This window comes from Sinocyclocheilus grahami, unplaced genomic scaffold (genome assembly GCF_001515645.1).
Source record: "Sinocyclocheilus grahami isolate Dianchi unplaced genomic scaffold, SAMN03320097.WGS_v1.1 scaffold425.1, whole genome shotgun sequence".
Taxonomy (NCBI): domain Eukaryota; kingdom Metazoa; phylum Chordata; class Actinopteri; order Cypriniformes; family Cyprinidae; genus Sinocyclocheilus; species Sinocyclocheilus grahami.
The window spans coordinates 413,962-424,929 of NW_015505604.1; the positions used below are offsets into that span (position 1 = coordinate 413,962).

The 10,968-nt window shown below is 36.6% G+C and overlaps 1 protein-coding gene across 4 annotated transcripts in view; it reads left to right on the forward strand.

Moving 5' to 3' along the window:
* The first annotated feature begins 310 nt into the window (after nucleotides 1-310).
* LOC107551487 (adenylate cyclase type 2-like) overlaps nucleotides 311-10,968 on the forward strand; it is a 56,523-nt gene continuing 45,865 nt past the window's right edge. For 3 of the 4 annotated variants that reach the window (XM_016233097.1, XM_016233098.1, XM_016233099.1), the window contains exon 1: nucleotides 311-452. The gene's annotated coding sequence lies outside the window, so the exon portion shown is untranslated. Of the gene's footprint in view, nucleotides 453-9,581; nucleotides 9,754-10,968 lie in introns of those variants that run through there. The other variant, XM_016233096.1, reaches the window with a different exon arrangement.

A 10,968-nucleotide genomic window follows, 5' to 3' on the forward strand; every position in this document is an offset into this window, starting at 1 on the left:
TTTTTTTTTTTAATATAATATTTCATGGTTGATCTTTGTTTTGAAAAAACAATTGTTTTAAGTCATTGTTTTGAGGCTGTGTCACATATTATTAGCTCTTATAGGCTACTATTAAGACATCAATATGTTTTGTATATTTTTGTGAGAATGAAAAGGGAATAAAGCTCAATTTTGGACTCGATCATAAGGACGATCTGTATTCTAAAATAATAAAATGCACTTTAAAATCAGCAGTGTAGCTGTGAATTCATTTTTTTTGTTTTTATGCCGCACACGGGGAGGCGCGCGCAGTCACGGTAGTTACCGTTTGTGACCGAGCCGCTTGAGCTCGAGGCTCTGCGAGAGAAACAGTTAGTCAAGATTTTACACCGTCAAACACGGAACTGAGAGCCAGAATCAAATCTATCTTACCGCTGTGGGTTTCGGCAGCAAATAACATTTTAGCATGCCAGGTGAGTAAAGTTTATCACTTCAGCGGATGTAATACCTGTAGAGATCAGTTACCTGGACTCTCGAGGAAAACTGAGCGAACAGAGATGGTCTTTGTGTTTTCGTTTTATATTGTAATATAAAGTCAGTCATGTAAGTACATTTTCGGGTGTTCTGTTGTCTGGGTTCATCTACAGGGCTCTGTCGTGTCCGTAGCGCATCAGTTGGGCTCAGAGAGAAAGAGTAAACATCCCTGACTGAAAATCTGTATCATTCAGGAATGTGGTCCGGTCTTATAGAAAGAGTTGAAAATGTCCTGGAAAAGACATAAGATGTTTTTGTCTCGTTTGTTTGAAGAATCATATGTAGCTCAAAACATCTTCATTAGCCCTGTCCTGCGAAACGAGTTACATCTATGGCGTTACTGTAATTTGGGTCCAAAATCTTTTTGAACCCGTATAATATGGTGTACAGTTAGCCTGATAATGATTCATTTCAAATACAATCAGTACAACTGACGCAGCAATCTTCAGGCTATGTCTGCTAGATGTGGAAGTTACTGGGTTTCTTGATATAAATGGTCTCTGTACAGGAAATTAATATGTCAGAGTGTATGAATCTAAGTGCACTGGAGGCTTATCATATGCAGTGTACTCTGAGCAAACAAAACCACTGGCCTTACCATCTGAAAGTGAACAGAGGAGAGGGTCCGGGTAAAACAGATGCCCTCAAGGCAATCAATTCAACTCCATATGGATTAACCAGAAATTAGAGTAGAATTCAGTGGAGCATTTTACTTGTACTTCTAGAATGATGTAGAGACTGCAGATCTGAGTGAGACCTGTAGAAGCTTATTGGAGCAATGTCTGGATTTGTGACTTTTGTTTTTGGGTAAACGCTATCAGACGTTGTCTCTTCACCTTTGCTGCTGTGCCTTGCACGTGGTGATGTTAAATGCGAAGCCTTCCAAGAAATGCTTACTAGTTACAAAGGTTTAACTGATGTCTGCTGGACAATGGGGTGCTTTGTTTTGTAATATTGTTGTGATTGATTTCAAGAGTATAGTATAGAGTATGTAGGAAGCAGGTTCCCCCTTGGTCATTGAAGACATGTAAATATCAGGTAATTCTAAAATTAGTTTTGCCTAAAAAAAAATGGAATAGTGAATTTAAATCTAGATATAAATATAGAAAGCGAATCCTCTACAGGTGCATCTCAATAAATTAGAATGTTGTGGAAAAGTTCATTTATTTCAGTAATTCAACTCGAATATTTTATTCATTTATTTTTGGAGACTTTTGTACATTTGTTGAGATCCAATCCAGGCCAGCAATCTTTAAGACTTGTTAAAAAAAAACTTAGGCATGAATGACTGTAAAAGTCATGGTCATAAAGGGTGGGAACCCTTAAAAAAGCCGTGACTGAAGAAGAAACTTCATATAGAGAAGTGTCGTCTCTAATCTTCTGTAAATTGCTGCAAATAAGTGTAAAAATTCTATATTACATCCAAGTATAAATGGAAGTAAATATTAGTCTTTTCAGTAGTTTCCAATTTGTCATTGTTACAGGTATTATTAAATTGTTAAAAAGGACTGTATAAAGGTTTTGCTATCATGTCAGAGCTGCTGTTTAGCTCTGTTTTTCATTTTGGTAAGTTTAAAGTAGAAGACGCATTTTTATGTTCTGTCTCCAGCATTTCACAGTCAACTTTACACAACTGGTTAGTATGAAAGTCGAGATTAAATTAGTCATTGCTTGTTAATTTATGCAGAAACTGGTAATGTAGTAAACTAAACATGTTGGATGTTTATGTACTTTTGACGATGACTGATGTTTAATAGGTCATACATCTGATCTTAGCTTAACAGTCATTGTGGTACAGAGTCTGGCTTGGCTTCCATAGTCAGCACTGTACAGATGAACTCTTCCACTCAAAAACGTTCCTGGTCGATCAAAGGGTTTAGGCAACAGGAAGTGATTCTGAAAGTTTGCTATGACAAAAATCTTTGACCTTTGGTTTCGTGAACAGTCAGCTACTAGAACAGAACATTAATGTTGTCAAACGCTTACCAGTATTTATCTGGGAACTTCTGAGAAATGCCCATTATGAGCCTTAAAAATGTTCATCTGTCTTTATCTCTTTTTACCTTTTATGTAGCACAATTGAGTTTAGATACATTTTTCTACAATGCAATGTTTTTAGTATGATTAATTTGTGGGATTTTGTTGCCTGTGTTTTTGTTAGTATTTGAAATTGTATTTAAAGAGAGAGTTCACCCTAAAATGAAAAGTCATTAATTACTCACCCAAACCCATAAGACTTCCATTTATCTTCGGAACACAAAACACACGTGGAACGTAACACAAGTTATATGGATATTTTTGATGAAATCCGAGAGCTTTCTGATCCTGCATAGACAGCAATGGATCCACCACTTTTAAGGCCCGGAAAGGTGAAAGTGACGTGACATGTGGCCAAGTATGGTCAATACTAGGAATTAGTGCTCTGCATTTATCCCATCCTAAGTGCACATGAAGATGAATGAAGGTCTTAAGGGTTTGGAACAATGTGAGGGTGAGTAATTAATGACAGAACTTTAAAAAAAAAAATAGATAGTGTTTTTTTTTTTAGGGTGACCTTTTAACGTTCTATTAAGGGTCTACAGATGAAAAATAGCCTTCTGGCTAATTCTGGTACATTACTATCATGTTTATTAATGTGCATTGCCCCTGTAAACAAATAAACTAAACTAAATGTACAGTACACATACTGTATGTAGCATATACACAATGCAAGTAGATTGGTACACCACCCAAAGGATTGTTGTGTTGTATTTTCTGCAGGAGTTGTTTGTTCTGGACATCTGTGCAGTGTTGAACAGAGAGTTTATTGAGTTCGCTGAGAGCAGTGTCAGAATCTGTCTGAAGGTGGAAAGCAAGTGAGAGGCAGACAGCGCTTCTTACAGACAGACATGAGGTTCATTATAACCTCAAGTCAAACATGCTGAAGCATTATGGTCAGACTATTGGTAATGTTTACATGCATGAGTTAAAATGTATGTGTAAGCATTAGTGCACTTTTCTATTTGGACCTAACAGTGTCTTAGATTGTTGCCATTCAATTTCATTGATTATTAAATGATAATTTTTGTAGTTTGCCTATTTTTTACTGTAAAAGGACTCGGTGCTCGCTAACTGCCTACGTATTTCCTAGGGGTGGGAATCACCAGAGGCCCCACGATACGATATTATCACGATATTTGTGTCACGATACAATATTATTGCAATTTTAAATATATTGCGATATTCTGCGATATATTGCAATTTATTACCTTTTTTCAACTTCAAATTATGTCCCCAAAGGATAACTTTGGCAACATCTGTTTTAACTAAAAAGAAACATTTCTCAGTTTGTTTATCTCACTTCAGTTTTATTGCTGCAGTGCAAAATGGGATTGGGATTATGACAAACTGTCAAAAATGTTGTATGCACCTGGCAAACTCAATTATTTGTATTACAGTCTAATCTAGTCCACCTTAATTAACGTTAAATGTAAACAGGTATGCACTGCTGTGCTACTACAGGTATTTTGAACAGTGCAACTTGAACTTGTACAAAAAAGTTGTGCAGACCCTTCAGCAATTGGGGCATTTGAAAGTAAATTACTGTTAAATTTAAAATAAATAAAACATAGTCTTTCATCTAATTTAAACGCGGAAGGGGCTTTCCAGATAACTTCCCGCCATCTTTATTTGACTAATTTACTGCATGCTGAAGGTGACCCAGCTGACCTCACCAGAAAAAAAACTCAACACCACCATCTACACTCTTAAAAATAAAGGTGCTTCACGATGCCATAGAAGAACCTTTTTGTCTAAATGGTTCCATAAAGAACCTTTAACATCTGAAGAAGCTTCGTTTCACAAAAGGTTCTTTGTGGTGAAAGAAGGTTCTTCAGATTACAAAAAGGTAAGAAAGAGATGGATCTTTAAAGAACCTTTGACTGAATGGTTCTTTGTGGAACCAAAAATGGTTCTTCTATGGCATCGCTTGAAGAACGTTTTGAAGCACCTTTATTTTTAAGAGTGTAGTGGACTGTAAATAAATTGATTTTATTATTCTACCAAATAGTATAATAAAAGATCGATACTTGCCGTCCGTGTATCGATACATTAATGCCGAGGGAAATATCGCGACTATGCTATATCGTTTTTTTCCCCCACCCCTAGTATTTCCTTGAAAACCGCTGTGCTACCCGAGCTTCTGGTATAGTATTGTCTAATAGCAATCTGCAGTAGTAAACTCTTTTTGTAATATTTTAAAAATCTGTTGATTTCAACTAATTTTATGATTAAATAATATAGTATATTCTAGTGCTGAGCAGTATGACTAAAAATGTATATCACGGTATTTTTCAAAATTATACCGGTTTCACGGTACATGACGGTATTTTTTTTTCCATGCATGAACGGGTGTTAACCATATTTTCTACTGATTGAGAGAGGAAATACTGTTGACCTATTTTACTGTCATGATGAGTGAATATTGTCAAAAAATACCGCACTAAATAGAGACTAAACACGACCCCTTTTAATACATGTTAACCAGGAGTTACTCTCATTTATAATCACTGCATCGTCTGATAAAATCAACATTCATCTACACTATGCGGTTGTTTTGGCTATATTACTTTTTTGTCTCATGCAGCGCACTGCCTGCGTCTGAGTAACAAACTAAAAAATAACAACAAACTAAAAAGTGCATGTGATATTAACAGACGAACTACGCTCATATTTATAATTCCAAACAATCAGTAAGCGACAGGTGCTTGGAAACGCTGTTTTGTACTCATTTATTGACGAGTCGGCTGCGGTACGGCCAACTGAATGTGCTGCTTCTCTGCCGCTCGCTGCACTGAACAGACTCCGAGAGAGGTGACACTTCTCTGGGAAAGTCAGACCTCGCATTCGCGGGACAGCACTGGCGAAATCTTCCAACTGAACCATAGCTAAAAGTTTATCCAAAAAAGACGCTAGGTTTGTCAGTATGTATATTCCATGGAAAAAAGCTGCTAAAAGGGTCTGAAAGTTGCTAAATCTAGTGCTGAAGTCACGCTCGTGTGTGTGTGTGAGACGCGGGAGCTGATGGCAGGGGGCGGTGGATATTTGTGGCGGTCAATGTGGATATTGTGGATGAGTTCTTCTGTGTCATCATGTTCTATTAGTTCTACAGCTTCAGTTTCAGAACTTTCACGCTTAGTAACACATACAGCTGTTCCCTCACCACAGTGCAACAGTGAAAAGGGACCCCTTTCAAACAGTGTCGCGTTCCGAACGTTGCTTAAGCGACATACACAGGTATTGCAGTATTTAAAAAATTCATATCATAACAAAAATAAACACCGGTATTCGGTATGAACCGGTATACCGCCCAGCACTGCTGTCAAACGATTAATCGTGATTAATCGCATCCCAAATAAACGTTTTTGTTTACTCAATATAGGTGTATGCGCTGTGTATATTTATTATGTATATATGAAGACATACACATACAGTATATATTTTGAAAATAATTTATATTCATATAATTTATATTATATATAAATATATTTAATATATAAACATTACATATTATTCTTAAATATATACATGCATGTGTTTATTTATATATACATAATAAATATACACAGTACACACATATATACTTTTATTTTGGATGCGATTAACCACGATTAATCGTTTCACAGCACTAATATAAACATAGCATTTTAGTATATTACATATCTGGAACCTTTAAATACCTTTACCACTTAATTTTATCAAATTTTTCTATACCCTGCATTACACCAGAAGTTGCGGTGGCCAAGACTAAAAGCAGAAGTGATCATGCATACACAGAGAAGTCTGTCTGTCTGTCCGTCCATCCAACTTGGGATATTGTGAGACTGATGACAGCCAAGCCGGTATTCGGTATGAACCGGTATACCGCCCAGCACTGCTGTCAAACGATTAATCGTGATTAATCGCATCCCAAATAAACGTTTTTGTTTACTCAATATAGGTGTATGCGCTGTGTATATTTATTATGTATATATGAAGACATACACATACAGTATATATTTTGAAAATAATTTATATTCATATAATTTATATTATATATAAATATATTTAATATATAAACATTACATATTATTCTTAAATATATACATGCATGTGTTTATTTATATATACATAATAAATATACACAGTACACACATATATACTTTTATTTTGGATGCGATTAACCACGATTAATCGTTTCACAGCACTAATATAAACATAGCATTTTAGTATATTACATATCTGGAACCTTTAAATACCTTTACCACTTAATTTTATCAAATTTTTCTATACCCTGCATTACACCAGAAGTTGCGGTGGCCAAGACTAAAAGCAGAAGTGATCATGCATACACAGAGAAGTCTGTCTGTCTGTCCGTCCATCCAACTTGGGATATTGTGAGACTGATGACAGCCAAGATTACTTCTCTCTTACTTTAAAAGACACAAACAATCACTCTCCAAGACAATGGAGACCTGCTAGATTACTTATCTTTAATTTGAGAAGCACATGGACCCCCTCTGACCTTTGATGTGTTCTCCACCCTTCTCTCTCGCTAATGCTAGAGATCTATAAATGGTAGAGAGGTTAAAAATTCAAGTGTGTGTGTCTAGGATGTTCTTCTCTGATGTCCCCTGAGTTTTTTCCACCCCTGCTCCGTGTGTAGCACACTCCCTTCCTCCTGTGGAGATTTTCTGGAGTTGACCATCCACGTATCCACTCAGGCGATGTCTCTTCCACTGAATGGAATGCGGTGTTTTATAAGGGAGTGACTTCCTCAACTTACTTTGGGTTCTTTTCTTTTGGATATGCAAAAATGTCTGCAAATTTGATCTAAATTGTTACACAATAAATAAGTAAATAAAAATAATAATAAATACTGAATGATTCAATTTTTGACTTAAAGGTTTACTATTAAGGGAATTCTACAGTTTTCTTTTCATAACGTGTTCTGTGAGGTTATGGCTGTTTTCCTTGGTGTATTGACAGTGTGTCTAATTGTAATGTTTGCAAATATTTTTATTCAAAACCATGATTCCTTGATTTAAAAAAAATATATATAATCATGATGACAAAACTTTTAAATTGATTAAAAAAAAAATCGCCCATCCCTACTTGAGGTTCAGTGCTGGACAGAACTACCTCTGCAATGAAGATGTTTTATACATTATCAGTTGATGACCACTGAATCCCTTCATCTCATCCCTTTAGCCAATTACACAAAATCAATCCATCCAGTAATGTAATCACCTAACCAATAACAGACAGAGTGGTGCCAAGCAGCTCTTTATAGGCTTTAGTGAGATATTTGATATGGCAGTTCATTATTGTGCTTTGGTTTTGAGTGCTGTGGTTTGCTGTGCTGTTTGACTGACAGGCTGATCCATCTGCAGCAATCCAACCTTACCACAAATATGACAAACACAGAGCATTTAGAGTGGGAGAGAGAGAGATCGGTCAATTGAGGTGTAGTGACAGCATCTGTTGTATTAAATCTTAAGCGAACAGGTCATGTAGTGTGATTATAGCTACCACAAAAGGTTACTGACTGTCACTCAGTAGGTCAAACCTGCTCCCCCTCAGTGCAGTCTGTTGCTGTTCTGGCTTTGTGGGCAGTGAAGTATGTGCCGTATGATCTATTTTAGATTTGGGTTTATTTAGTTGGTTTACAGCTCTGTGTTAAAACAAGGTCTCACACTTGTGTGCTCAAAATGTGAGGAGGAGTTGTAGAGTTAGCAGTCATCTCTTGAAAAGGCGTTCAGCTTAGCAGGAGTCAAATTCTAAACACTTCAGTCAAAGTCATCAGATGATTGATAGGGTCTCCTGTGTGTGTGTGTGTGTGTGTGTGTGTGTGTGTGTGTTTGTTGCAAATTTTGAGCAGCCATTACTACAGCCTTCAGGGTCACATGATCCTTTAGAAATCATTGTAATATGCTGATTTAGTGCTCACGAAATTTATTTTTTATTTAATTTAATTTATTATTATCAGTCCCGGTGTTAAAGATAGTTGTGCTGCTGCTTAATATTTAAAACTATGGAAACCAAGATACTTTTTTCAAGATAGTTTGATGATTCTTTGAGATTAAAAGAACGGCATTTATTTGAAGTATATATATTTTTTGTTGCATCAATGTATGTCTTTACTCATATTACTTTTGATAAATTTGATGCATCCTTGCTGAATAAAAGTATTATTTATTTATTTTATTATTATCATTAAATTTTTTTTTTTTATTAATGATTTCTTTATTTTATTATTATCATTAATCTTTTTTTTATTTTTTATTTTTTAAAGTAAAATCTTACTGATCCTAAACTTTTGAATGGTACGTGTGTTGTTTTGATGTCAGTGTGGAATTCATGTTTTGGTAAACCTTCTCTAGAAGAGAGTATGCAAAATGTGTTGCATACTACTCTATTGTCACTAATGAAATGGCCAAATGTTAGTGCAGTTTCTTTCCTAGAAGCCTGAAAATCTCTGTAGCAGTTTACCACGTAAAAGGTCCATGGCATTTATGTAATACTATCCTCTTGTAAATCTACATCTGAGGTCATAATACACTCTGTAAGAGACTTTAATATGAAGCCGAATACTTCAAAGAGTTCATCAGGTTTTTAGATCATACAAGGTCATGTCAGATCTTTGGCCTGTGAGAGATGAAGAGGTGATTTCATTTGCCACGTCTTACCATCTGATCCTCTCATATAAAGCACACTTGAGCTGATAGAAAAAAGCATATCTGTTGTCTTTGTTATGGTGTCTTTCCTGTAATCCCTCTCTTATTCTCTCATTTAGTTGTTCCTCCCTCCCTCTTTACCCTCATATACTGGACCACACCGGTCTGTTTAATTGATGCATATCCTCTGCCCATCCCCTCCCACAAACCCCCCAAAGCCCTCTTTTTCTTCCACAGGCACAAAGGCTTGCATATAAACAAACAGTACATGATAATGTCAAAAAATATTATGATTATAGTATATAGTGGAGGAGTGGTATCTGTGTGTCACATGCACTGCAGAATGAACATTCTTTCGCGGTGTGTGTTTGCTCGTAGCACTGATGTAATGTTTTGTCTAGCCTTGTCTTCTCATTTTTTCACTGTCTCTCCTTCACATGCGCTCTCAGTCTGTGGACTGTGTGGAAGTTCTCCCGCTCTTGTCTCTTTGTCCTAAAAGTGGATGTGACACTTGAAGCTCTTTCTGAAGATAATTTGCCGTTGAAAGGTATTTCAGGTGCTTATGTGAATCGTTGTATAGAGGGTGTGTCGCCGCAGTGGTTTTATCGGTTGCGTTTTTCTTCAGCCCGCGTTGAACACCAATTGTTGCATGTTTTTGCATTGTTTTGCATTTGTTATTATGCATATGTAATGTTGGGGTTGGCAGATTTGGGTGTATTTGTAACAGTGAGTATTTGTGGATGGGTTTTGATATGGGATTCTCTTTCCTGAATGGTGTGGATTATGAGGAGACATTGAAAAACCTATCCTGTTGTCCACAATGAATTTTTTCACGTTTTTATTAAAGTAAGGAGTAGGGATGTAACGATTAACTGCGAGCCGGTTGAAAATCGATTTAAATATGTGACGATTCAAATCTGTTGAGATGCTAAACAAATCGCAATTCAATTAGGGATAGGAGTTTATATAAATGTATGTGAGGGGAACTTACTGTCTTTAGAAAAGTTTAGATGGTATTTTTTCTTTTCATCTTGCCTCTGTATAATGCATATTAAAGGGTTAGTTCACCCAAAAATGAAAATTAGGCTTTGTTTTACTCACCCCCGAGGCATCCTACGTGTATATGACTTTCTTCTTTCAGACGAATCCAGTCGGAGTTATATTAAAAATTGTCTTTGATCTTTCAAGCTGTTTAATGTCACTCAGCGGGTGTTGCATTGCTTCAGTCCAAAAGAACTTAAATAAACATCGCCCATCCATAAAAACAGTGTCTCACACAGCTCCGAGGGGTGAACAAAGGCCTTCTGTAGCGAATCGATGCGTTTTGTAAGAAAAATATCCATATTCAAAACGTAATAATCACTTGAATCTAGCTTGCGCTCACTGTTGTACACAGAAGCAGTTCCGGGAGCATGACGTATGAGGTCGGCTTTGTGCATGCGCCACTCAGAAGTGACGCACGCAGAAACGCAGGGGAGAGATCAAAACAAAATAACGGTCAAGAATAGGGCTGAACGATTCATTGCATTTGCAATAATATCACGATATGAAATAACGCGATTTTTCAATCGCAGAGGCTGCGATTACACGGTCACGTGACACACGAGAATAAAGAGGTGTGTTCGACTTGAAGATCAGATGGGTGTGTGTCATCAAAGTACGGCGAGAGAAAGCATAAGGAGACGTCCGCTCTCTTATAGCTCTCGCAGTACTTTGATGACACACACCCATCGGTCTAAGCAGCGCTGCTTCAAGTCGAGCG